Source organism: Ursus maritimus, unplaced genomic scaffold (genome assembly GCF_017311325.1).
Source record: "Ursus maritimus isolate PB19 unplaced genomic scaffold, ASM1731132v1 scaffold_20, whole genome shotgun sequence".
NCBI classification, from domain to species: Eukaryota; Metazoa; Chordata; class Mammalia; order Carnivora; family Ursidae; genus Ursus; species Ursus maritimus.
Genome location: NW_024424453.1, coordinates 7,219,372 through 7,243,999, shown reverse-complemented (window position 1 = coordinate 7,243,999; position 24,628 = coordinate 7,219,372). Strand labels below are relative to the sequence as shown.

The 24,628-nt window shown below is 34.3% G+C and overlaps 1 protein-coding gene across 1 annotated transcript in view; it reads left to right on the top strand.

Annotated features, from left to right (window-relative positions):
- The window catches only part of RSRC1 (arginine and serine rich coiled-coil 1), a gene marked incomplete in the record, with an annotated part of 403,667 nt that overhangs the window by 276,764 nt on the left and 102,275 nt on the right, over positions 1 to 24,628 (top strand).

The following is a 24,628-nucleotide window of genomic DNA, read 5'->3' as shown; positions in this document are numbered from 1 at the left end:
ATTTCCCCTCCCCCCCCCCCCAGAGGAGCTATATTTTCCATAGTTTTTTTGTTTTTCCTTTGTACTTTATAAGAAATTATTCCGTTGGGGCGCCTGGGTGGCACAGCGGTTAAGCGTCTGCCTTCGGCTCAGGGCGTGATCCCGGAGTTCTGGGATCGAGCCCCACATCAGTCTCCTCCGCTATGAGCCTGCTTCTTCCTCTCCCACTCCCCCTGCTTGTGTTCCCTCTCTCGCTGGCTGTCTCTATCTCTGTCAAATAAATAAATAAAATCTTTAAAAAAAAAAAAAGAAATTATTCCGTTTATCTCTGTTCCACCTATCTTTTTGGTAGTTTGACAGTGCACTGAATCATAATTGGTATTTATAAAAATGACATCGAAGAACATTTCTTATCACCTTCTAGCATTGGGTCTTTTCTCGCCTCAAAGTTTGTAGCAGGATAACATTCTTCGTATGAGGAGTTGAAAGTATCCATGCTGAAAATACCTACAAATTGCCAGGAGAAAGGGGCACTTGGGTGGCTCAGTCAGTTAAGCATCTGCCTTTGGCTCAGGTCATGATCCCAGGTTTTCTGCTCAGTGGGGAGCCTGCTTCTCCCTTTCCCTCTGCCAGCCGCTCCCCCTGCTTGTACTCTCTCTCTGTGTGTCAAATAAGTAAAATCTTTTTTTAAAAAATTGCCAGGAGAAAGAAAAGATCTCTTCGGCTTCACACACTCAGTCTTGTACTAAAAGTAAAAACATGAAGAGCTAGAATTAAGACCCTTTCTCCTAAAGTACTTGGCTCCTATCTGTGTCTGTCTGTCTGTCTGTCTATCTATCTTGTGTAGTTAATTGCTAGTTGGAAGTAATTATTCCTTTGCCAGGAGCTGACTCTGGGTTCTCTGGGAATTTATTGTTGACAGACAAAACTTAAAAGTTGGATTACTCAGGGGTGGGGAGGGTAGCAGTTCTCAGGGAATAGAATTGACATGAGCCCAGGCCTAATCCAAAGCCCTGGAGAAATTAAGTAAAGTAATAGAGTGGTACTTTGACTTAGTAAAAAAGTATTTTGTGGGCCAAATCAGAATCAAATGAAGCTTTGACATTTCAAAATTAGCTAGTTTTAGATATTTTTCACAGGTCAGTGGAGGCAAATGCATTGAAATTATATTTATAATGTAAAGTAGGGATCATTTATAACATAGAGCACACCTAGAGAGAAATAAGCCTTATTAAGCCAGAATTCTTAAAAAGTTGCTGCTTTCCTATTTTGCCTATCTAGGGAACCTTGACAGTAATAGTAAGATAATATCTATTAATTCTCTTAACTGAAACAAACTGTCCTGTGAAAGGGTTCTTTAAGATGAAGATGGCAAAAAGCTCTGTGGGGAATGACTGAATTCACCCTCTAGAATAAAACTAATTATAATATGCTATGCATAGCTGTATACAATATTCTACAAATTTGCATTTAATGCGTTCTGATACTAATTGCTGCTTTTCCTTACTAATTAACAAGGGAAAGCCTTTTACTGCTATAGTGAAGAGGATAATTTTGGTCCAGCCAGGTCCTTTTCTGTGTATGTTGAACAGTTATTTCTTTATTAGAGTTAACCATTGTGTACCTTATTTGGGCAGTACAAATACAGAACATTTTAATCGTAGAAAATTTCAGTAAACATCTAGCTGTAAGGTCTGTTCTTACCCATTGTGAGCACAACCTCCGCTCATGCAAAGTTATGGAGCAGTTATGAATAGTGTGAAATGGGAGTAAGAGTGGAGACACTCAGATTTTATTTCATATGCTTCTATATTATTTGGTTATTTCCCTCCATTAAGTAAGTACTATTTTTGAAATTTTAAAAATTAGGTGGTCACACAGTCTTCCTTATAGTCACACAGTCTTCCTTCAAAAATAGAGTAAGGAGGAACAGAGAAAATATTGTTAAAGGGTATGCACAATTAACTTACTAATCTTACTCCAAATGATGGAATCTCAGAGATATTTTCATCAGATTTGCCAGCAAGTACTAGAATTTACCTTTGTAAAGGTGTATTATGGAGTCATAATTGGCAAAGATATTTCTGGGTTCCTCTCTGATTGGATTCTTAGAGAAAGAGAACATGATCAATAGAGAACCTTTTGCCTGTTTGTACCCACACATTCCCTCAGTCCTACCAGTAGTGAAATCTGTTTTTCCAGGCTGGAACCATACAACAGCTCCCCCTCACCATTTCTTTCTTTTTTTGTTTGTTCACTTATTTATTTACTTATAGTTTGAGACAGGAAAGAGAAAAATCTGGATAAAAATTAGATTGCCTGAGAACTAACAGAAGTGATAAGAAATCGCATATCCTGAGTATTCTCTTTTACTTTCTAAACTTTTAACGATTGATCATTTATGTAGCAACTTTAAGATGAGTATCTTTAACTGCTTTTCCTGTTAGCAAGTAAGACTATTTAATAAACTTAACTAAGTGTATAGATTCCGGAAGCATCATTTCTCAATCACTTTAGATTTCCTTCAAGTGAAGTAATATACTTGATAGGTAAGATGTTTGTGCTTAATCATTGTCTATAATAGATAGAGGTATGGAGAGCCACTGAAAACTATATGATAAGGTCTTTGGCCAGTTCACAGAAACAAATCACCATGATTTGGAGTCCAGATAAGAGCATGGCCTAATTGTCAATTTAATGAACATTTTTTTGAACATTACTGTATGTCGTAGATAATGTGACAGGTACTAAGTATACAGAAATGAACAGTTCACACTCCCTGTCTGAAGACACTCACTGTGCTAAGTATAGTAAAGTTGTATACAAGGTGTAGAGGGAAAGGAATTGTGGGAGTAGTCCAGAAAATGTGAATGGAGGGAGTAGTACAGAGCTGGGCTCTGAAGGCTGAAAGGAATTCATTCCCCGCGGTCTTGTTTGGGTTAGTTGACTCTACCTGGAGTAACTGTAGCTACAGTTTAATTATTTCTATGCTTCCATCATTCACTTGACATACACTGCCCTTAAAGTTTGACTATCCAGTTTCTTCCCCAGTCAGAAAATATTTTACTGAGACCGTTTTCTCACTCTAATACTCTGCTTATATTTGATTTATTAAAAGTAAATATTGATGTTTATCACACCATCAGTCCCTCATCAGGCTACTTTTTTATAAACATTGTATATCCATATTTATACTGACAATGATCTGAAGAGAAGTATAGGCATAGTATAATCAGTAATTCAAAATTGAAGGCAGGTAAATCTTTAAAGATTTTCTTTAAATGTTTATTGTTTATATAATTGTTAGAGCTGACAGGTGAATTAAGTTCAAGGGTTGTGTTATGTATTTACTAAGTGTAAAAAATTGTAGTAGAATATTTTCTCTGTAAATAGATAGCTTTAAAATCAGTAAATTGGCATAGAATATCATTTTTTTCTGGAAATCATCAGTGGATAAACAAAATGATAGAAGTAAAATTATTTTATTTTTATTGTCTATTTCATTGTAATCATTCATAGTTTTGTATATTAATGAACATTAATGTAAGCTATATTGTAGCAGTTTCTTTTTAAATTAGAATGTATAAATTAAATAAAGAGCATTTGCCCTTTGCTTGCCCTCATACTTCTATCAAAGGGACATGCTGTTAGGACCAATTAGTTATCATTTATGCTTTTTTTCTGTTGTTTCATTGGTTGGATCTAGATTTGCCTTTAAGCTGTGTGTATGTTATTGACATTTTCTTCAAAGACTCATGCTACAACCAGATGATAAAATGAGTTGTGCTCTCCAGCAGATACATTTACAGTATTCAGCCGTTTGTAGGTGATTTTGCTGGGCTGTAACAAAATAAAGCCTAAAGCATCATATTAACTGTGCTGTTTATGTGGGTGCTAATACACTTTGAATAAAACCCTCAATTACTAAGTATTTTTGAGTCTTGACAAGACAGTCCCATGACGTTAATGGTATCTTTATAACCTTTTTAACTTCTTGTTTCTCTGACAGAGCTCTACAATAACAGCAATGGGTTTGCCCTTGGCAAGCAAAAACTCATTTTGAGAGGATAATAGGTATTTACTATTTAGATAGCTGGCAATAAAATTTCTCTGAATGAGATTTTCCTGAGAAACTATAAACTGATTAAATTACTTTCTTTTAATGGACTGGAAAAGCGTGTAATAATAGTTTGTTGAAGCTTTGCATCCAATGTCTTCCTTCCTTTTTTAGAGACACAGAAGCAGTCTGGTTTTGGTGAATTATGGGGGATGGTAGAAATTATTCTCCATTGTATAGCTTATTCTCTATTTCTTCTTCAAGTAAGAAAAAAGTGAGTGCTTCTATGAAGATAAGGATGTGAACAGTAATACATCTGTTTATTTCAAATATTATTTTAATCAGAAGTAAAATTTAGTAGTTTTATGCCTCAAGAATTTAGTTTTTAGGAAATACACCCCAACAGAGATATGAATTTGGAAAAACCACCGTTTTTCTAGTTGATATTTTTGCTCGACTTATTTAAAATAAATGAAAATCACTAAACTATTTTCTCTGTTGTTTAAAGGCTAAAGTTGAAATTATTACTTTTTATAGTATTATTAATATATATGTGTCTATATTTTATGAGCAATTTAATAAAAATTTTTAAAATGATTTTAATTTGGACCTTATAAAATTCAACACCCCATTCCATGAAAAAAATTCACATTTGTTCTGGTAGAAAATAAATACTTAAAATATATTTCGTTATTGTTACTCTTGATTAAGGGGCATCTTAAAATTGCACATAATGTTAATTTTGTCAGTAAATGTGAACTAAGAAAAATAATTTACAATTCTTGATTTAAAATGTGAAAACTTAGATAACATATATTTGCTAATTCATACTCTAAACATTTTTCTTTAAAGACAAATCCATTTTGGTCCTTGGGGGTGACAGCTTGCAGAATATCTATCAAGGCCATGAATTTTGTACAGAAGTACATCAAATTCAGTATTTTTATTGGCAGTCAGAATTTCATATTTGTCACTATAATAAAATTGTGATTGAAATGGGACCTTGAATGTCCTGTCCTTATGTGAAGTACTTTGAATTTGAATATCATACAGATCCTAACTTAGAGCACATTTATTTTCTCTTAAGCCTTTGGCACTGACACATCCATTGCTGGCATTGTTTTTCATTCCAGCAAATCTGCGCTGTTGGCACCAATAGGTTCAGGGGACACTAGTCATGACACTAAAGAAATGAAGAGAGAAACAATATTTGTCTTCCCCTTTGAATGATCTATTCCAGGTCACTACTATAAGCTATAAACTACTTCATAATTTAGCTTTTATTGGGTCAACTGTTTTGTCATTGTGCTTTTTTCTTCCTCATTTCTCAGGATTATAATAAATAAACATCAGTGAAATATTGTGAAATAATGGCTTGTCTAGTCAACTTATTGAAATTTGTTTTTGATTGGCCTGGGAAAAAAATTTTAGAAAAAACTGATTACTTTGGAACAGAAACTTATCCTCTCTAATATACAGTTCTACTTTAATTCTGATAGTCCTGAAGTTATTAGTAAAACAGATTTAATGAACTATAACAAGGATATAATGAATATGTGCTTTCATTTTAGTCATCTATTCTTCAATAAGACCTAAATATAGCTTCCCCACCTTTTTTTTTTTCAGTTCAGTTTGCTTTCATTCAAATTGGGTAATGAATACCCGTTAAAAATATAAGGTCGGTTTTTTGTTTTTGTTTTTTTCCAGTGTTTTAATGGCCTCTAAGCACAGATTTTGTGCTACTGTAGTGGTTTTTATGAACTAAAAAAGTTATTAACGGAAGATACCACTATGATTTTTACTGAACTATAAATAAACTTTGAATAGGAAAAACTATAAATGTGTTTTGTGTAAAATGTATCAAATTAAAGCTTGTTCCAACCTAAAAAATAGAATTAACAGGTATTTTTCATATAAAAAAATTAACTGGTATGCGTGCCTGTCAATTTTTGTGGGAATAATGAATCTTTAGGTCTTTATTATTATTAAAACAAAACCTCAAGAAGTTGTTTTTTTGTTTTCCAGTAGTCAATTTTTGTGGGAATAATGAATCTTTAGGTCTTTATTATATATTAAAACAAAACCTCAAGAAGTTGTTTGTTTTTTGTTTTCCAGTGATTTTGTGCTACTGTAGTGGTTTTTATGAACTAAAAAAGTTATTAACGGAAGATACCACTATGATTTTTACTGAACTATAAATAAACTTTGAATAGGAAAAACTATAAATGTGTTTTGTGTAAAATGTATCAAATTAAAGCTTGTTCCAACCTAAAAAATAGAATTAACAGGTATTTTTCATATAAAAAAATTAACTGGTATGCGTGCCTGTCAATTTTTGTGGGAATAATGAATCTTTAGGTCTTTATTATATATTAAAACAAAACCTCAAGAAGTTGTTTGTTTTTTGTTTTCCAGTGTGAATTAATGCAGTTACCATAATGTTTTACATTCAACAAAATACACACAAATATGAATTTTAATTAAATAGTATGCTACAATGATGAAGTATAATCTATATCCGGTTTTACATTAATCCTTCTGGTTCCCCAATACTCCCTCAGACTACCATTGGTGCCTGCATTAATTCTGTTAATTTTATGAAATGGTAAACATTTAATACCTGAAATTCTTTTTATATATAATGCAGGACTTGACCAACAGAATGCAATTTCATTGCATCGTTCACGGGCACAGAATATTTTTTGGCATACAGTTTCTCTCTTAAACAGTTCTCACATTGAATTTTTCTTTGTTTTAAGGAGATTTTCAGTTTTAACGTGGGGAACTGATGTCATGGGTAAGGCTTTTACATGGAAACAAAGTAGCAGATTGAAGTGGTTTCAGGGCTTTAATCCCTTGGTAAACTAGCCAGCAGGCTCGCCTTTTCATAGATGTGCTAAACAACAGGTTGATGCCATTTGGGCATTAGCAATGAGAACCACCTGAGGGAATAGGGAATGAATAAGAAGAAATGTAGAATGGGAAGAAGGCATGGCTATTAGCTTTTCCTGGGTCGAGTTGCTAAAGTAATACCCATAAATGAGTCATTGCATCTGATATTTTAGGTTTCCCTTTGTATGTTCTTAAATTTAAGTTATTCTCAAAATTCTCAAATTTACTCTAAAGATAACATTACATTTTATTATTATACAATACTAAAGCACTGATAAGTTTATAAATATTAAATGTTCTAAATTTATACTTTCTTCTTTTTGAAAAGAGATTTGAGGCTTTCAAATTTGTTTGCAGATTATTATTCTTAATCAAGTACAAGAAAACATCTTGAAATGTTCATGTGTGGAATAGGACATTAAACATTTAAAGTATCTTGCCTATTTGAAAAGTAAAAACAGATGCTCATAAGCTGTTATAAAATTATTTTCTTAAAATGTTTTTACAGTTTTCTGACCTAATTACCTGACAGAAAAGAATTCTTTGCCTTATTGCATTATATATATTGGACAATGTATTAAAATAACACCTTCAATAAAGAATAGTGACCAGCACAGTCAGCAACGCTTAATAAGAAAAATGATTTATTTAGACTTTAGCCAAGGAATGTAACTTCATGTAAACCAAATTTGTCTAATCTCAGGAAGAGCAAGTTATGAAATTATTCATTTTGCATATTATTTAGAATTTCTAAGCTAATTGGTACCTGGATATTGATAAATATTAGAATAATACAACATGAAGAAAATTGATAAAGGAGTAAAATCATTAAAATAACCTCGTACCCTATGAGGCCCTCTCTCTAGGCTTTTAATTTTTCATTTAGAAGGGGGGATTTTAAGGATCAATATGAAGATCTGTTGATAATATTATATTTAATTAGAGTAATCAAAAACCATGCTCAGAGCATGACACCTGCCAGGGAGAGCTTCAAAAAGACAGTAAGCAGCATGCATTAGAATCATCTCTTTTGCTTGTCCATGAGCACTAATCTAGCAGAAGTCCCAAATGGGGCAGCTAGTCAGCTATTTTATTGACTTTGATCTGGTTTGGGGGGCAGTTTATTTTCCCATAATGCCATTGATCAATGATTTCCTTTCAGCAGTGATGTAATTAAAGGGCTTTAGTCGGCTTCTGCTGTGTTGCCTTGAAATTTATTATTCTGGAGATTTAAAGAAGATCGATAGGGTGCAGTGGCCCCATGTTTAGACCCGAGTAGGAGGACCCTACTGAGAGTATAAGGCATACAGAAAACAAGGCTTCAGGACACAAACAAGATGTTTACCTGGGACCTTGAGCTGACCTATTCACAACAGATCCTGTATAACCAGTAGCATTTTAGTATCTATTTTTATCACAGTCTCAAAACTACTTTGTCCTTTTTGTTATTGATTTTTAGAGTTTGTTTTAAAGCAATTGAAATCAAATATTCGTGTTGTCAAAGGAAGAATTAAAGAATTAAAATTTAAACGTATTTGCCAGAAATGCAGATTTCAAATGCCTTCATTATGAAAGGGGAATAAAACATGATTAATTCCAGGAATGTGGATGTCTTTAAGAGTTCACTTCGATCTATTAAAAACCATGCCATTAACTTGCTTCATTTTGTAACTAATTTAAACACATACAGTTTATTTTTGTATCTGTAAAAATGTACATGCAATGACCACCATTCCTAACTGATCAAAATATCACATTTGGGTAATGAACTCAGAGGACCTGACCGGATACCACTCACTACAAATTAATAATTGCCTCACAACTTACATTATTTGGTAGATTAAGTAAAATCAATTCAGAGATTCTTTATGATATATAAACTGTGAATCCTGGGCTTCTTATAACTGTGTTTTAATGAAGTCAAATTAAGTTGAAAATAAAGGAGGCAGATTTAAGTTCCCCAAACTATTTTCCATGTTGCTCCATTAATAAGTGTTCCGTTAAAAAAAAAATCTTCACCAAATACATTTGAAAATCCTGGGTACTTCTTTTAGAGCCTGTCAGCATACATTAACATATTCTAGATTTTTAAGCAATTCTGAAGTAATCCTCTTGAACTTTGCTTAACACAACATCCTTCAGTCTTACTTGCTATGTCAGAGATTTTTGGTGGTCGAGCTTCAGAAGTACAAGAGCTGGTGAAAACAACCCTGACAGGACCGGAGAGAGCTGTCCTGAATTCTAATCCTGGCTTTGCCTCTTATTGCCCATATAATTTTCACAAGTTATGTAATCACTGTGCACGTCAGCTTTCCTATCTGTGAAGTGAGATTGTGATAGAGAGGTTGGGGTTGGCCAGGGAAGGATACACAACACCCCAAGGAGCTTTTCACAACAGGCATTCCATCAGATGTTCTTTGCCTGTGCTGAGACTGACTTTAGGTGCCTTGATCAGCTGGCTTTAATTGTGCCAGTAGTAAAATTTATTCTCTTAACCTTAGGATTAAGGGACTTTAATCATCAAAGTTATGTTGGAAAATACAGCAGTTTTACTTAGAAATCTGAGAGTAAACAAGCACAACTTATTACTTTGCTAAATTTAGCCAACGCTGGCAGACTGCGCCCCTTAATAAAGGTGACAGGTCATCTAGCCAGAGAATTGAAGTGGTAATGCAGACATAGTGTGATTTGCTCTCCTGATAAACATTAACTAATTTATAAACATTACTAAGACCATATGTCATTGCTGAGAAATAAGTAGAGGCAAATAGCCATAGCAGGAAGAAAAATGAGCAAATTAGAGATTTTGTTTACATTTTAATTGTTGCCGATAATCATTTAGAGTGAATTTTTTGTCGTCTTTTAGGAACACTGATGACTTCATAAAAAATGGTGCATTTGAATGCAATATCTGCCAGGTGAGAGGAGCTAGAGGGGTATAGAGAATCAGTCCCTGCCTCCTAAAGCTTACAGGCCAGAAACAAAGTACTATAAGGAAAGACAGAAGAAATGAAGTGACAAATATAGCTACACATGGAACTTGCTAGAAGCATAGTTGAAGATGGACAGACATAATGTTATGCTTTGTTTTTTCTCTCTCATAATCTTTTTGACTTATTTTTCTTCATAGCACTCATTACTTCGTTAACATTATATGTTATGCCTCGTTGGTGTCTGAGCGTCAGGTCTCACTACGAGAAAGTAAGTTCCATAGGGGCAGGAATTTTGTTCAATAGCACATTCTGCATCCTTTCATAAAAGTGACTAGCACATGGTAGGTAGGTGCTCATTAAACCTACAGGCTTTCAGGAGCTGATGCCTCTACACACAGAGTAATGTGATTTGAACTGTGCTTCAGATAGTGAAAACTAGAACCACAGAAGTAATAAACACAAAAGAGGGCAAATTAAAAATGTTGTTTATGAATTTATTAGTATATAGGTTACAAAACTGACTAAGTATAGGAGAGGTAAAGCCATCCAGGTAATATCATTAAACAAGGTAGAGGAAGCACAGGAAAATGAATATGGTTAAGGGAGGATTAATTCCTTTTCGGATATGGTTCGACTGTTGCAGAAAAGTATGAATTTTACACAATCAGTATTTAGAAAATGAGTTGTTAGTATTTTCTGTATGTGACCATTACTAACAAAGACTGTCTTTCACACTTGCACTATCTTGAGGGGCCGGGTTCATTAACCGGGTATTTGTCCCCCATGTCATACATTGCTATTATTCAGTCTTACTCCATTAATAAACTCCTTCTAGTCTCCTTCTCTACCTAATTCCTAAGTGTTCCTCATGGAATGGTCCTGTGCTTACTTTTTTCCCATTCTATATTTTCATCTTAAGTGATCTCCTCCATTCCCAGGACGTCAGATATCATCCATGTGCAACAGTGCTTCAGTTTTAACCCAACCCCCTCTCTGAACTTCAGGCTTACTGTAGCTAACTGCCTATCATCTCTACTTAAATGGCAAATGGAAAGATTGTCCTGAATTCTTTTCTCTTCCTGCTGCCATCCTCATCCCGCTCCTCTTTCTTTGTCCCTCCATTACATCTCTCCAGTTGCTCAAAACAGCGGTTGGGCAAGGTCCTCACCTGCCACATCCATTCTATAAGCACGCTCAGTAGCCTCCTAACAGACATTTTAATCTTACCACTGATCCCATTTTCCCTGCCTTCACTCTAGGCAAGTCATCATCGCTTCTTGCCTATACCATTGTAATAGCCTTCTTATTTTTCTGTCCTGTCTTGCTCCCTATAATTCATTCCTCATATAGCATCCAAAATGATCTTAAACTGTAAGTTGGAACATGTCACTCCCCACACAAAAAACAAAACAAAATAAAACAAACAAAAAAAAAACTTCAGTGGTTTCCATTGCCCCTAGGATAAAATCCTAATATGGCTATAAGTTTCTCCGTGATTTGCCCATGTCTACTTCATTTTCATCTTGGACTGTACTTTACTGAGTCTAACCACACCAGCCTGCTTTTAGTTCCTTATTTGCATCAACCTGCTTTCACCTCCTTGGTTTACATATATTATTCCATCTGCCTAAGATACTTACCTCCTCCCTCTCTCCCAGATTAATGTAAGCTTATTATTAAGGTTTGAGCTTACGTTTTATACCTCAGTGAAGCCTTCCTGACACCTAAAACGAAATGTGTAAATGCCTCCTGAAGCACTGTGAACTTTTCCTTCATAGCAATCAGTTTTTAATTAAATATGATTTTTGCAATTATTTGACCTTTTCTGACTTTTGGAGAGATTGTGTCTCTTTTCTACACTAAGTCCTCAACACCCAGCATAGTTTCTAGATGTAGAAGGTGCTCAACGAATCTCTTTCTCTCTTTTTTGACTCTTTTACCTCTTTTGTATTTTCAGCCATTCAGCATTTCACAGTTCCCCTTAGGATTTTTCTCTTTAATTTTTTGTAGTATGAAATATAGGGGAAAGTATATGTACGTGCACAGATCACCAAATTATGAAGCCTGTACCTGTGTTATACCACCAAGATCAAGAAACAGCACTTTGCCAGCCCCTCGGAAGTCCTCATTTTTTTCCTTTCTGTCCATAACTACCACCTTCCCCTCTTTATGGTAATCACTCCCTTGCTTTTATTTATGGTTTTACCACCTAAGTATATATTGCTAAGCACTATAGTTAGTTAAGTTTTGCCTGTTTTAAATTGGAATCATATAGTACGTATTCTCTTGGGTCTTTATTTTCTCAGCGTTCTAAGATTCATCTGTTTGCATGTAGCTGTAGTGTGTTAATTTTTATTTTAATGTTAATATTTCACTGTATGAATATACTGCAGTGGTTTTTTTTTTTTTTTAACCTTTTATATGTTGGTGGACATTCGTTGTCTTCAGTTTGCAGCTGTATTGAACAAGGCTGTTCTGAGCATTCTTGTAGAAGTTGATCTCCTTTTATGATTGGACATGATCATGTGTAAACTCCATACCTAAGAGTGAAATTGCTGTGTCATAGGGTATGTGTAATTTCAATCTTACTGGGCAATGCGAGACTTCCCTAAAGTGGTTATACCTATTTCTTTCTCCCCAAATAGTGTATTTTTCTCATATGTAGTATTGTCAGACTTTTATTTTAGCCAAACGTAAATAATTGTACTTTAAATTTACATTTCCGATTGCCAGAAAGGTTTAGTATCTTTTCGTTTGTTTGTTAGCCACTTCGGTTTCTCATTTTATGAAGTGTCTACCTAAGTGTTTAGCTCGTTTTCCCGTTGTTACATGTTTTTCTTAGCAATTGGAAAGCACTCTTGACATATATTCCAGATATGAGTTGCTTGGTTATAATCAATAAATATTTATGAATGACTGAATATAACTCTTCCCAACCTACTTACTCCTTCCTCCTCATTCACTGGAGTTATAGGATATATATTTAAGATGTGGAACAATATCCGTGTTCATTCTGCTTTCAGTTGTGAGCCATTGTTTGGTATCTTTGTTACCTGCCATTTTTATCCTAAAGATAATTCAAGATGGTCTCTAAACGCTTAAAAGAGCTCTTCCATGTTTATTTGAAAAAAAAAAAATATGATTTCCAACTTGCCTTAAGATATTTCAAAGAGGTTTTTTTTCTTTATTTTCCTGTCTTCGTTGCTTAAAAAAATACCTGGCTCATAAAACAGATTTTGAATGTTTGGTGGGGAAAAAAATACAGGGAAAGAGAAAAACAAGGAGGGAGGAAGGATGAAAATCATAATACATATGATTTGAATGTTTTTGATTTTTATCTGATGATTCTTGGTCCTGTTCATGTAACTGCAGTGAACTCTGTAGAACCATAAAATACAAGTCATTCAAATTATTATTTCAGAGGCATTGTGTTTGGTTCCTCTTTTTGGTTAAAATCTGATCCTTTAAGAATCACTTCAGGTGTCACCCTCCCTTGGAAGTCTTAGTTATCTGTTGTCTGTCAGACTGAGAGCTGTGTTCCTGTTCTGTATTCTTTTTGAATATCTGTATTGTAGAACTTACTACTACAGTGTTATAAAAGTGGATTTTCTTGTCGGCCTCCTCTATTGGACTTTATTTCTTTAGAACTTTCGTAGGTCATCTCTCTATCTTCACCATCTAGAATAGTGCATATATTAAGTCTTCTTTAAAAAAAATAGCTAATGGGAATTAAGGAGGTCCATGCCCCCCTCAGTACTCCCCACTCTAAAAATCATTCCCTTAAAGGTTTAAGTTAAAAGTTTAGTAATCTCCATTACTGAACTGGAAGATTAATTATATAGGAACATTCTTACAATTGACAATTCTTTTTTTAAAAAAAAACTATTTATTTATTTTGACAGAGAGAGTGCACTTGCACACACAAGGGGGGGAGGGGCAGAGGGAGAAGCAGACTCGAAGCTGACTGCCCGCTGAGCAGGGAGCCTGGTGTTGAACTCAGTCCCAGGACCCCAGGATCATGACCTGAGCCGAAGCCAAGACACTTAACTGACTGAGCCACCCAGGCGTCCCACAGTTGACAATTCTTACAATTTCTCTCTGATTTTCATTAAGAAACTATCCTTAAAAAAATTCTTTTTGTTAGTCTTTCTAGTATTTGATCATGTTAGAACAATAAAAGCAGATTGTGAGTTTTGAGTGTTTATCATTTTCTTGCAAGCAAATCCCTTCTCTAAGAGGCATTAACTTTGATCTTCATTAGATAGGATAAAATGAAGTTTTGTTCAGGTTTAACCCTTGAGGGTCCCTTGAGGACTACAAATGGATCTCCTCTGAACACAGTCAATAGAAGTTCTGTTGGGTGTCATTCATGATTTCATTGTTAGTTAAAAGTATCCTCCATAGTCCCTGTATTTGCTCGTAGACAAACAATCTTTCTCATTATGTTTAATTGAAGACAGTGTGAGACAGGAAAGCAGAGAACATATTACAACTGTTCCTCTTATCATCATCTCTTTTTTTTTTATTATTTATACCTTTATGACCTTCTTCCTGTTTCCAAAGAGATAGGGTTTGAGAAAAAGTCGTTTTATTTCATTTCTATTTAACTCTTTTTTTTTTTTTGATGAAATGATCTAGCTTGAAAGATTCTACTACATATTTGAAAACAGCTGTTTTATCATGGAATGTGAAGAATGCCTTTTCAGTCACGTGTACTGCTACTCTTTGCCTTTTACAGAGTGTAGTGGGTTGGGTTTGGTCCTCTGGAGTCAGATTGCCTGTATTAGTTTTGACTCTATCATTTACTAGTTGAGTGACTTTGAATAATCAGTGAAATCCTCATGTCTCAGTTTCCTCACGGAAAAAATGGGATATTAATATTGAACGTTAAATAAGCTAATACATGTAAAACACTTAGAATAATTGCTAATATGTAATAACTCAGTAAATATTGATTTTTTATCATTATTAATTAATAGTGTTATGTGAGTTAATTGAACCAAAACTCACTATAGAAGAACAAAACTACTGGTTATGTGTTATCTCAGATATAATAATTTTATATTTTTGCCTCTTGGACAAGATAAGGAGCCTGACAAAGACTACTATTTTGAGTTATATTAAAACAAATTATTATAATGGTTCATGGAAGGCTTCATTAATATTTGATTTCAAATACATAATTAGCATAAATTTGTACTGATTAACTATTTGTAAGTTGTTTTTGCTTTATTAGATTTTTTATCAGCCCTTGATTTTAAAGTTTCATTGAATTTCAGATGTGATATATCTAGACTTTTCCTTTAATATATCACAAACTGTTCCAAGTGTTCAGAACATATGACCATATCTTTTATCCTGAAGGTCACTAGGTATATATCACACATGCTCAATACCTATTTTATTTGTGCTATCAAATTTAATGCTTTCTTTATTTAGTCATTTCATACCTTTATTGCCATCCTATTGATATTTATAGTAATTTCTTTTATTTACTTTCTAGTTTCCTTTTTTCTCTTCTGTTAACTTTCTCTTTTTGTCCCTCTCTCAACCATTTTGGTAGTTTGAAATTCTGTCAGTTTGAAAATATGGCCCCCAAATTCTTTGACACTTATTCCTTTTAGGAACAGGTCTGTGGCCTCTCCATTTGAATCTGGCTTTGTGACTACTTGACCATTAGAATACAGCAAAGTGATACTGTACCAGTTTCCAGATCTAGGCCTTAAGACACTGATATCTTTCACTTCCTGTCTCTTGGGACACTTGCTCATAGAGACCAGCCTCCATGCTGTGAGGAAGCCAAACAGCCTCATGGAAGGGCCACATATAAGTGTTCTGACTGCCCACACCAACTGAATTCCTACCTTGCAGCCAGCAACAACCATAAGGCAAATGACTGAGCAAGTTTTCAGAGAAATTCGGCACCCCCAGCTGTCAAGCCAGTCCCAGCCTTTGTGTTGCCCCAGTTGGTGCTGCATGGAGCAGAGGCAAGCTATCCTGACGCACCCTGCCCAAATGCAAATTCATAAACAAAATTAATGATTGTGGTTGTTTAAAGCATGAGTTTGGGTTGGTGTATTTCATAACAAAGATAACTGACATATAAAGGTGAATGCTTTTCCTTTCTGCATAGTAACATTTTCAAGGGAGTAAATATTTTTGGAAATAGTTCTCAGAATTCAACCTTGGAAGCCATTTGGTATTTTCTGCTTAGGAATGTCTTTTTAGAATTTCTGTGTCTTAAGGATGTCTATGAAAAAATGTTTGAAGATATATGGTAATATATAAGTAAAACAGAAAAAGAATTTCATCACTTTTTTCTTCTCTTTGAATTTATATATGTCACTTGTACTTTAACTGATTACAATAACTCCAGTTGTCCTAACATCATCATCCTTGTTATTATTGTCTTATTTTGGTACAGCAGGGACAGCAAATATTCAACATTGATCTCCACTTCTTTAGGCTGCATGTATAACATATTGCTAGTTGATCAGAGTACTTTTTCATGCTGAGTCCAGATGTAACTTCAGAATTCTCAACACATCACTTCCTACTATTTTTCTTATGATTTATTTATTTATTTTGAGAGAGAGAGCACACAGAGGGGAGGGGCAGAGGGAGAGGGGGAGAGAATCATAAGCAGACACTGAGCATGGAGCCCAACACAGGGCTCAGTCTCATGACCCTGAGGTGACGACCCCAGCAGAAAGCAAGAGTCCCATGCTTAAGCGACTACACCACCCAGGTGCCCCAGCACTTCCAATTAATACCCATGCTGTTGCAATGGACACCTGAAATGAGACCTATAGTTTATAATTTATAAATATTTGAAATTTTTACAAATAACATCACCATCAGATATAATTCTCTCCCTTTCCCAACTTTGCCCCCGTCTCCCGAAGCAACTTTGGTGCCACCATCACTCTGCTTACCTGAAGGCATTTATTTTATTTTTGAGAGGTCTCAGCTTCACATATAAATTTTTTTCCTTTTCTCCTTCTTTAACTTCTCCTGTAGCTTTTCTGTAGAAGTCAAAAGTTACCACTATGAAAAAAATTACTCTGAGATTTCCCTAAGGGGACAGTATGGTAAGAGGGAAAAACTATTACGATTTCCTATAAAACAGTTTCACTATAAAAAAAAAAGATGAGAGGTAAGTACATGAGTGATGAGGTTATTTGTAAAATTTTATAGTACATCTGAAGAGAATGATTAGGTAAGGGAACTTAAATTGGTTGAGGCCATGCTGTGTCCCAGGTGCTGTACAGCTGATATACTTTAACTCATTTGGTCATCAGAATTCACCTACAGGGAGAACATTACTATCCAGTATTACTACGTTCTTATTCATCTGTTAATTTATTCTATAAAGTATTTGAGGGATTCTATAGCAAAGCAATATAATGATGATCTGTGAATTTTTAAAAATCAAAAAAAGGAAAAATATACATTAATCAGTCAAGAGCAAGAGAAAAATAGAACAAAATTCATACATCAAAAGCACCTATAGAGCTGCTGTCATTCGTTCTGTGGTTTTTGACAACCAAAGCCAAAAGTAGGTTCTCAAAGAGAACTGCAAGTTTCACCACAAAGCTTTTACTAAAAAGGAATTCTCACATGGGGCTTTATGTAGGGGATTTTCTTATTTAATGAAATATTGGAAATACTCATGTTATTTTATGTGCTTTTTACTCTCTTATCATTGTCATCATCATATGTGATATAGTATATAATATCCTCAACATCGTAATTGCAAGAAGTGAATAGGTTTGTGCACCTCTTATTTTTAATATCCATCAATAAAAGCCATAAAAGCACCATCATGAAATCTAGTCTATTAGGAAAATATGATCCAAGGATATAGCATCGTGATGTATCTACTTGAATTTAATTAAAACCCAGTATAAATGGAGAAACAGAGAAAATGCCTGTTTTTACAATAATTCTTCCTATGTGAACATAGGCTCTTTTACTAGGAGCCATTTCAGTCTTCTCTGCTCTTAAAGGGACCTGAAGTACAGGTACTGTATGAGGTTGATTGAGGTGGATTCTTACACTTTAGAGACAAACAGGTGATAGGTTGCTGTTCTTTTATGGAAACCAAGGAACTTCATCAGTACTCCCTCCTAGATAACCAGCCTCTTACCTCCACAGGAAGGCAGGCCAAGAGGGGATACTTCCAAGAAAGCCTCGAGTTTTCTTCAAAAATCAATGCTTCACCCACCCAAGGAAGAGAACATATCAACAAAACAATTCCAATTTTTTACAGCCTTGAGCAGAGCAGAAATTTTCATACTATTTCATACTTCATCTTACTAAGTTCTCACTGTGGTCCTAGAAAATTCTTGATAGTGTTGCCATCAAATGTCAAATTTGAGAAAAGTAGCATGCCTTGATCTGTCTTGCTTTTGGCTCAGGTCATGATCTCAGGGTGGTGAGATTGAGCCCCACATCAGACTCCACACTCTGCCAGGAGTCTATTGGAGATTCTCTCTCTCTCTCTCTGCCCTCTCCCCACTCACACACGCTCACGTGCTCTCTCTCTCTCAAATAAATAAATCTTAAAAAAAAAAAACAAAAACCCGTTCAAAGCCTCTTTTCACTTATAAGTCCTGTTCTTACCAACCAGTTTATCATAATTAATTCCAAGCAAGTGATCTCATTTAAATGGATTCAAATTATGGTTTATCCTACCTTCAAAACAGATAATCCAAGTTTTTAATCAAATGAACTTTATAAGAAAACATACTGGGTCAATAAGAAAGGGATTTAGGATTTTCAACATTCAAGACTATTTCTAGCAGTAAAGAACTGAAAGAAAATAAGTGTTATAGATATCAACTAAAGTCTATGCTTTGATATTTTTCAAATGACAAAAATAAAGATTTACCTTGAAAATATTTATCATGAAATTTAAAAAAATTTTTAATTACCTGTTTGGTGAAAGCTCACTGTTAAGTACCCAATTGAATTTGCTTTGGTCACATTTTAATGAGTGTCATTACAAATGTATTTGGATTGTGTCAATTATATTTCTATCAAATTTTAGCTAGAGTTAGAATGTACTCATAATGTGTAGAAGTAAGTGAAACAATCATTGTGTAGACCTTTACAAAGATTTCTCATCAAGTTAGTGTAAGATGCAAGGACCCCACTGAATCGTACTTACTACTAGGACTTTGGGCATCCTCTTATCATGTTTTCTGCATCAGATAGAAAAACTTATGCCCCAGCTCTCAGATGTGGTCATAGGCTCACAACACAATGCACAAGTAGACAGTGGCCAATTATGGAGATATTCAAGCAAATACTTCTTTACCATCCTAGGTGAGAATTTATTTGTAACTAACTAAAAACTTGAGTTTTATTTTTATTTATGATTTTTATTCTTTCGACAGAAGTGAGGAAGAAAACATCCTGGGACGTAGTACCGATCCACTTTGATTAAGTGGGTCATTTACCCTAATGATGATAAGATCCATGAAAGTCATTCTCCACCTCTAAAACCATGTGATTTGTGATTTTTATTTCATGGAAGATTTGAAGAACTGACACTTTCAGTTTGGATTTGTATCTGTTTCATATTTAGGTTCATCAGGTAACAATGCCCCCTACTTTTGTGCTGCCTTTATAGATTTGCCAGCGTAACACCTTGTTATGGTTTGTAACCCTCACAAAATAGACTTGTATCTTCTAAAAGCCCAAAGATATAGAGTATACACATAACAGACACTTTTAAATTTCACACAAAGGAGCCTAATGCAACATGCTCAAAGCTTAATACTTAATATTAGCAGTGCGTTTTCCTGTTAACTTTTTTTTAAATTAATAATCCTTTGAAATAAGCCAAGGTTGTTTACTAACCCAAACATACACACATTCATGCTTTCTAATTTTCTCTACTTCCCCCAACCCCTCTCTACCTCTCTTATTTTCTTCTCATAGGCAAGATCCTAAACTCCTTGTCTTACAAAAGGGTTTGAAGAAATTACTTGTTGAGTATTTTGGCATATGTGCTCACACATGCAGCACATTCATTCTGTCATATATTATCTCAACAAATATCATTATCTCACATATGCCAGGCATTGTGCTAGGCTCTAGGGATAAGATAAATGCAATAAGCCTGAACTCTGCCCTCCATTTAGAGAGCTAAGTGGTGGCACACTCTTTATGAATAAGGAAACACATTTGGTAGAAAATATTGAAGTTTGTGAAAAGATTTAAAGTGCCTTGTGTTGAGACATGGTAAATTAGCCAAACATACAAGGATCTGAGAATCCTCCACCTCTATGGTAGCCTAAGGAACTGTGATCATCTCTAATTAGCAGTGTGGAAAGATTGCTATTAGGAGAGTAATAAGGTCTTGGTTCCTGGACTGGCTCTGTCACTAATTAGCTGTGTCACTTTGAACAAGTCACTTAACATGTCTGGGCCTCAGTTTTTCTCATCTATAAAAATGAGAAAAGTGAACTAAGTGGTCTCTGAGATCTTTTTCAAATCTTAAGAATTTATGGCTATTCAAATGTACAAAGCCAACATAAATGAAATTCTAGTTTTCTTGAAGACATAAAATAACATATATATATATATATATATATATATATAGTTTTCCTGTATTCCTCCATTTATCTATCATAAAGTCTAATAAAAACTCTTTCATAAAGCAAGAAATCAAAAGTATAAAATAACTAAAATAAACTTCACTGCTTTCAATTTAAAAAATACTGAGCACTTTCTGTATGCAAACAACACTGTTAAATGCTAGGAGACAGTTCAGGTACTGCCTTTATGGAACTTGGGGAAAGCAAGCAGGAGATAGTTATTTGTACAATTAATAATTCAATAATTTTGGTAAGTACAATGAAAGGTAAGAATAGACTAATAAGAGCATATAACTGCCAAGGCTAAAAAAATGCATTTATTTTTCCTCTCTTCAACAATAGTTTAAAATGTATCGCTTATTTAGGATGGAGGAAAGTTTTTCCAAGGTGTGAAATTTTCAGTGTTAAAACTAGGGAAGTCCCAGGCAAGAACATTGGTCACACTAGGACCATGGTACATTTTCAAAACAAAGACCTGTATGGATGGATCCATAGAAATAAGATGATTGAGAATAGCTTAAATAAAGCTAGTATGGTAGACAAGGAATAGATGATTCATGGCCTTATAAGCCATGTTAATGTTAGGATTTTGCTTTTCTTCATAAGTAGAAAGCTGTTGTAGGGCATGGCATGATTAGAATCCATTCTTAGAAAATTCATCTGCCTGTGGTTTATGGATTTAGTAGTGATGGTAAAGGTAGTGGTGGCAATGGTGATAAGGTTGTCACAAAACTGGTTTTAGAAAGATTAGTAAAGTTATTGTAGCAATTAAAGTGAAAGATGACAGTGGACTTAAGGTAGTGGCGGTAAATATGGGGAGAAGTGGACAGACTGTGTTAGAGGTAGAATTGATAAGATCCAGAATTAATGAGTGTGGGAAGGTCAGGTAATGACAGAAACAGAATAATTGGCATCTAGAGAATTTGAGATAATAGAATATTCTTAAGTTTTGAGAGAAGCAAGTGGCCTTAGGCTAATGAAAAGACCATGCAAGAGACAATGGGAACATTGCCTAAAAATATAGCAGAAAGTTGACTCTTGAAATGTAGTAGCACAAGAAATGTAAGAAAAAATTAAGCCATATTTACTATGTGCTATCATTAGAATATAAGAAAAATATATGTTATCTGAAGTAAGAGGGGGAGAAAAGGAGAAATAAAATGGAGACAAATGAGCGTGGTGATAACTATCTGGCATTTAGGGCTTGAAAGCTTGCATCCAGTTCTGGGCTCTACCACACTGCCTATCAACTCTGTGATTTTACTTTGTTATTTAGCTTTATAGAATTATAAGGTTTCTTGTAGGTAATAAAGAAAAGCTAAAATTTACAAAGATAGGACAAAAATGCAAAATGAAAAGCATAAGATAATATCTACAATACAGGTTTAAAAACCCTGATAAAAACTACCAAGAATAAATCAATACTTGACAAAACTACAAATTTTTAAGCTGTTTGAGAAAAAAACCTGCTGGCACCTTGAACTTCCAACCTCCAGAACTGTGAGAAAATAAATGCCGGTTCTTTAAGCTCCCTCCCCCAGCACAGAACCTATAAAATAAATGTTAAAATGATTCAAGAGAGAAAGTAAGGAATAGAAACCATAATGTAAGAACAGAATTGGATGAAAAGTGGATGGGCAGATTATTGGTTCCAGATTTGGAAACTCCTTTACTTGCCCAACAGACCTTAACATCATGAACCACAGATGGCAGAGTCAATAGGTCATTTCACAAAATTTTCTTAAACAGAAAATTTCAAAAGGTAAATTACTTTAAAAAACAACTGGGTTTTTGCTATATGGTTCAGGCATTATTAAATGTTTTTTGCCACCTATTCATCCCCAGTCCCAGAATACAAGTGTTTTTGATGGTATGTATGTGTTTGGTTTTCATCAGAAATTGGTTTAATTTCATGTATATAACCTAAATCTGGAAAAGTTTCAGTTTTTTAATAAAGAATTTTAAAGCTTCATTCAAAAACAAAAATCATGTTGAACAAATTGCCAAGAATAGTCAAGACAACTATGAGGGAGAAGGAAGGCAGGGTGGGGATTTATCTTATCATATCATAAGATTCTGTATCAGAGCTACAGTGATTAAAGTGGTGTCATCAATGGAAAGGAGGAGAGAGCCCAGAAACATCCCCACATATCAATACATTTCTCAACTTACATTACATGCAAGTGAGGGAAAGTTGGGTTTTTTAAATAATAGTATTGAAGGAATTTATTATTTGCATGGGGATTTCAGAAAGCTTAAATGTAAAAAGTGAAATTTTAAAACTTTTAGAAGAAAATAGAGGTGATTAGTTTTGTGATCTAAGGATAGGAAAGGATTTCTTAAACAGACAAAAGTAAGTTTAATAGAAACACAATTTTAAAAAAATGGACAGTTCTTAGTACATGTTTTTAATGAAAGCTTAAATTTCAGAATTATCTGGAAAACTCAAGTCTTATTTGCAGATGTATTTGACCCTTATTTCAGGGCTGTGTGGTATGCATTTAGCAGATTTCACATAGGTAAAACATTTATGCCAGTCTTAATATTAACAAGTAGTTTTTAATAAATCTATAATAAAGCTTTGCTTTATTTATTCAATAAACTACGTAAATGAAAAAGTGTGTGTGTGTGTGTGTGTGTGTGTGTGTGTGTGTGTGTGTGTGTGTGTTTAAAAATACAGTAAAATTAGGGCATCTGGGTGGCTCAGTCAGTTAAGCGTCTGCCTTCGGCTCAGGTCATGATCCCCTGCTCAGCAAGGAGCCTGCTTCTCCCTCTCCCTCTGCACCGCCCCCTGATTATGCTTTCTCTCTCTCTCAAATAAATAAAATCTTTATTTAAAAAATACAGTAAAATTAGACACCTCCGAAAAAAGATGCAATAAAATCAAAGATTTGCCACATACTGGGAGCAATACTTGCAATATGTATAACTGACAATTGACTAGCATCTAGACTGTATAAAGCAGCCTTTCAAATCCTAGAAATCAAGGAGAAAAAGAAAAACCGTTTACAATAAAGTAGGCTAAGGATAGAGGCAGTTCTGAGGAGAATAACTCTAGTGGCCAATTTTTGAAGATCTAATCTCTCTAGAAAGCAGAGAACCGCATGTACCTAAAAAAGGAGATGTCACTTCAGACCACTGGGGTTGTCACAAGTTAAGAAGTCCTACAATACTAGATGATGGCAAGAGTATAGGAGACAGGGATGATGAAATATTAACATCTATTAATTTGAATTGTGTTATAGTATTCTCTGTATTTTAATAGGTTTGAAATATTTCATTACTTATTACATATTTGTTTGTTTGTTTTTAAAGATACTATTTTTTAAGTAATCTCTACACCCAATGTGAAGCTTGAACTCACAAACCCGAGATCGAGAGTTGCATGCTCTACCGACTGAACCAGCCACACACTCCTTATTACTTTTATCTTAAATAAAAATAGCCAGTGAATTTAGTGATGTAGAAGTCACTGAAGAGTAAATTTGGTTGAGTCATAAACGTAGAAGCTGTATTAGAATGGACTGAAGAATGAGTGGGTGCTGGAAAAGTGAGACACAGAAATAACTCCCTCAAAAAAAGTGTTTTAAGTGGGGAGTTGGAAGGGAAAGGGAACTAGAATGAAATGTCAGAACCTACATGAATAGCCACAGACCTTTACTGAAAGACACAAGTGATTTAAAGAAATGAAAACACACGCTATGCCATTAGATGGGAAGATTGAATATTGTGAAGATTTCCATGGTCTCCAAATTAATGCATTACTTTAGCAGTTATTCAAAATTCCAACAGGTTATGCTGTTTATTTGTAGTTTCAGTTTTGCAGGAGGTAGAATTTAACAAAAATGTTTTATCTAGAACAAAACAAAAAGTTGATCTAGAGGAATAATTCCATAAGTATAGCCCAAAAAATTTAAAGTCACAATAATGAGGTAGACTTGGGTTGACCAAATATTAAAATATATGTATTACTAGTGTATGAATCACCAGTCAGATCAGTGAAAATTATGGGGTTGAGAAAGATATCAGTTGCATTTGGAAATTTGTAATATATAATGAGTGATTTTTTTGTTCTGTTTTTTTTAATCCATATTTATAGCACATAAATGAATTCTTTATTCTGCTTTTTTGTATCTACATTTCTTTTTTTTTTTTTTTAA